Source organism: Carlito syrichta, unplaced genomic scaffold, assembly GCF_000164805.1.
Source record: "Carlito syrichta isolate Samal-C Ts95f unplaced genomic scaffold, Tarsius_syrichta-2.0.1 Scaffold245479, whole genome shotgun sequence".
NCBI classification, from domain to species: domain Eukaryota; kingdom Metazoa; phylum Chordata; class Mammalia; order Primates; family Tarsiidae; genus Carlito; species Carlito syrichta.
Genome location: NW_007189575.1, coordinates 8,320 through 13,031, shown reverse-complemented (window position 1 = coordinate 13,031; position 4,712 = coordinate 8,320). Strand labels below are relative to the sequence as shown.

The following is a 4,712-nucleotide window of genomic DNA, read 5'->3' as shown; positions in this document are numbered from 1 at the left end:
ACTTGCGCATGCATGTTTATTGCAGCATTATTCACAATAGCAAAAACATTTAACTAACCCTGCTGCCCACTGAAACTAGACTGGATTAAAAAAATGTGGTACACACACACGACGCATATTACACAGCCATAAAGAAGGACAAACATAACAACTTTGCAGCAACTTGGATGGATTTAGAGTCTATAATACTCAGTGATCTATCACAGACACAAAGAACTGCACACCACATGTTCTCACTCATAAGCGGACCCTGAACATTTACCATAATACTATAAGAAAGAGATTGGCAGCAGCAGGTTACTGCCAGGGGAGGGAGGACATGTACATAACATCAGTAAGGGTGATTGATCTCAAACCAGGCAAAGTGGGAACCAAAGGGAGGCCCAAACTTTACTTGTACAATGACCACTTGTATACCTAATCCTGAGTTGTACCCCACATCTTCGAAATAAAAATTAAAATTTAAAATTTAAAAAAAATGTTAAAGAAAGTGCTTCCTTTTCCAGGTTCACACTTGGAGTCAATCATGAAAATCTGGTCCTTTATTGTAGATAAAATTGAAGTGTAGGAATGATAGCTTATTTAATTAAGACAGCTGTTCTTTAATAAAAACAAAGCATCATTAAAAGTAACATGCTTTCTAGCTGATTGCTTATGCCTTCCAATTTATTATATTCAGATTTTGTGGCCGGGCTCAGTGGCTCAGTCTGTAATCCCAGCACTTTGGGAGACCGAGGTGAGTGGACTGCCTGAGCACACAGGTTCGACACCAGTCCAGGTAACTTGGCAAGACCTCATCTCTACAATAAAAATAAAAAATAAAAAATTAGCTGGACATGGTAGCACGCGCCTGCAGTTCCAGCTACTTGGAGGGCTGAGGTGGAAGGATCTCTGGAGCCCAGCAGGTCAACACCGGGGTGGCCATGAGCCTGTAACTACACTCCAGCCTGGGTGACGAAGTGAAACTCCAACTAAAAAATAATAATAATAATAATAATAAAATATTTCCTTGATCTGTAAGAAGAATCCATCTGTATTTAAAAGCTGACCTCAGCAGGGCTAGCTCTCATTCTATTATACTCCTGATAGAGCTGATCCAAGGAAGAGTTCTCCTCAAATTAAAATCAGCAAAAATCACTTGCAAATCAAGGATTATTATACATCTAAATTACATGTGCTGAAAGTCGGCCAAAAGAGAAAACTGTCCACAGTGGAACAATATATATAAGGACTACAGTATTGCCAAAATAATAAAGACATTTACAAAATTCATATTACAGCTTAATTTTGTGATATAAATCATTATACAATATTCAACAATGTAACTTGTAATTTAGGTTTAAAACTTATCATTTACTCATGCTTCTATTTAACAAAAATGTATTGAGCATGTACCATGTGCTAGTCACTCAATAAACATCAGGAATACAGTAAACAAAATACATTAAAATCCTTGTACTCAAGTAATTTATAGTCTGATGAGGAAGATAAAAAATAAAGAGATGAATAAGTAGAATATGGAGTTTGTTAGATGGTGCCTGGTGATTAGCAGACAAATTAAGCAAGGAAAAGAAATAGGAAATACCAGGAATTTGGGGCAAGAAATTCAGTCTGAAATATGGTGATCAGTTTAGCATCAATAAGAGGGAATATCTTGTTAGTACAAATATTTACCTTTTTCTCATATCAAGTAATTACAAGCTACTGCTAAAATTCAAAGGGAAAAATTATCGCTTTTGTAGGCTGAATCAGATGATAAAAGACCTTTATTATCAATCTAAATTTTTTGAAAATTATCCCTAAAAATATGTGAACGCATTAATATTTTTGAGTGTGGAAATGAAAAGATCAAGATACTTCTCTAAGAAATTAGACCTTATCTTGAGCTTTAGGAAGACTGAAAATGAAACGTATAAAAACAGACACTAGATTCAGGAAAATAGGTTCATTTTCTATTGCAAGAGTCCAGAATTTCAGTAATAATAACCTGACATTCCATAATACGTGGTCATGTTAAGGGCAACAGGAGATGTAAGAGAAATTGTATAGTGGCAACCAACAGAGCTCGGCAAGCAATTAGAAGTTGATTGTAGCTCAGGAAAGTGGAGAAAACAAAGATGATTCTGAAGTCTTAGCTTCCTGAAGACAATAAAACTAGTTCATTTTTGTCATACTGATTTGAATGCACTACTGAAGGACACCCCGAGGCAGTAAGGAGTAATAGTGCTTAGAAAAGAATCACAGTCTTCTGGCCCGAAAACATCCTATAGCATGATCCTCACCAATGAATTCACTCTTCAGGTGATAAAAACATGACCTGCCCAAGACCATGTAGCTAAAGGGTGACAAAATCAAAATTAGAATTCAGTCTCTTGACTCCCAGATACATCAGCTTTCTAAAAGGTCTTCATTTAGGTAATGACTAAACTAAATAAATAATTATTAGCAAGAGAAAAAAGCAAAGTTAGTAAGCCTTGTTGAGCCAGAGACAAATTCGACTAAACAAGTGAGAGTTAGCCCTGCAGAAACCGATGGGACCGTTTAGGTACCATTTGCTCTCCACTGACCTACTCCTCCAGTGTGCAGCATCCTCAGACTCACGGTCATAAGTGAGAACTTGCCACCACCGTAAACAGATATGGCCCACCCTAATGATAACTGATTCTTACACCCTGAAATAATTTTTCGAACTTATCTCCTATGAACTCCTCTCTACTTCTCCCCAGTCCATCCATAAGCCTTTTCTCTTCTTGACTCTGCTAGCATGTCTCAAATCCACATTTTTTAATTTCAATAAATGCTTGCAAAAGCTCTTCCGTTCCTTGAGTCCGTGGCATTTTCCACTGCGTCCACACCTTGAAAGGATGTATCTATCAACATTCTACATACTCCCTCCAAACGACTAAGCATTGTATAAAAGGTAACCCGAAATAGGTAGATTCGGCGCACGACAGGTTTGTGGCCATCGACCACAAATGGACCCTCCACAACGCTCAGCAGCCTTGCAAGGGTGCTCTTGTCAACTCCTTCCATCAACAGTTTCAAACCTGAGTCTCCGGCGTGGCGGAGGGCTCGGCGGTCAGCGGGGCGTGAGGAGGCCTCCGGCGGGCGGGGCGAGCGGCGGTGGCCATCCAGCCGCGGCGACCCTCGGCGGGGCCGGGGGGCGGGGCTCGCCAGCGGTCAGAGGACGCCGCCCGCGGAGGCCGCGGGAGGCGGCGGGGGATGGAGGAGCGGAAGGAGCGGCGCGAGGCCGAGATCCGGGAGCACGGGCCGAGATCCGGGAGCACGCGCCGGGGCCGAGATCCGGGAGCACGCGCCGGGGCCGAGTTCCGGGAGCAGCACGGGCCGAGATCCGGGAGCACGCGCCGGGGCCGAGATCCGGGAGCACGCGCCGAGGCCGAGTTCCGGGAACACGGGACGAGTTCCGGGAGCACGCGCCGGGGCCGAGATCCGGGAGCACGGGCCGGAGCACTGGCTCTCCAGGTGGGAGCGGCGGGGCCCGGCCTAGGCGGAGCAGGACAAGCGGCTGCCTCCGAGCTGCAGGAGGATGTGGCGGCCGCCGCGCAGCCCGGGCGCAAGCAGCACAAGCTGGGCACCTCTGCCGGAACTCGGCCACAAGTTCCTGCCTGGCCCGACTCCACAAGGACCGACTGTCTCAGCAGCCAGGCCCTTCTCTCTGGGTCCGCTTCCAAAACGCAGCCTCCGCCATCACCAGCCTCTAAAAGAAAGCCTGGATACCCAGCAGCGAAGTTGTGATACCGGAATTCAGGTTGGCTGTCAAGGACGCGATAAAAAGGTGTTGGCTTGGGTTAGAAAACGCAGAACTGTTCCTAGTGAAGATTTGATCAGCTTCCGGCGTTGTTGTCCCCCAAGACTGGCTGTAGCGTCCCTAACTGAGCTACTTCAATGGAAACTAGGTCATCTGGAGAGACTGACTTGCAACCCTTCCGGGAAGTCATATGCTGCTTGGTAAAGCCTTTAAACATTTCTTTTTTGTTTGTTTTCTCTTTTTTATTATTATTTATTATAAAGAGGTGGGGTACAATTCTGGGTTAGGTATATAAACTTTGATCATGCAGGTACCCTTGTTGCTGAGGTATGCCCCTCCCTCCCCTAGCAGTTCCCCTCAACTGCCAATCCCACCCCCACTCCCCTGGCAGTTTCCCACTACTGCCACTCACTTTCTTATAGCATTATAATTGTTCAAGGTCACCTTATGAGTGAGAACATATGGAACTCAGTTCTTTGTTTCTGTGATAAATCACTGAGTATGATCAACTCCAAACCCATCCAAGTTGCTGCAAAGTCCATATATTTGTCCTTCTTTATGGCTGCATAATACTCCATTGTGTATATGTACCACATGTTTTTAATCCAGCCCAACTTCGATAGGTAACACGGTTGGTTCCATGTTTTTGCTTTTGTGAAATGGTGCCTTGGCTTCCCAGGTATGTTCCTTCTACACCTAGGTGTTTGCGGGTTTTTATCAAGAAAGGATGCTGGGTTTTATCAAAAGCTTTTTCTGCATCTAATGAGATAATCATGTGGTTTTTGTTTTTACATCTGTTGATGTATTTAATTGCATTTATGGGCCCAGACTGAAGTGGCGTAATACCTCCTAGGGAAGTGGTGCCCTGACTGAGCTAAGCAGCTACACAACTCAAGGCAGAGCTGATGTGATACCCTGGGTTCCAGGGAAACAGAGCAATGGC

General features: G+C 44.2%; 1 pseudogene; it reads left to right on the top strand.

Moving 5' to 3' along the window:
• The first annotated feature begins 3,222 nt into the window (after nucleotides 1-3,222).
• LOC103253673 lies at nucleotides 3,223-3,969 on the top strand (annotated as a pseudogene).
• Nucleotides 3,970-4,712: the final 743 nt, after the last annotated feature.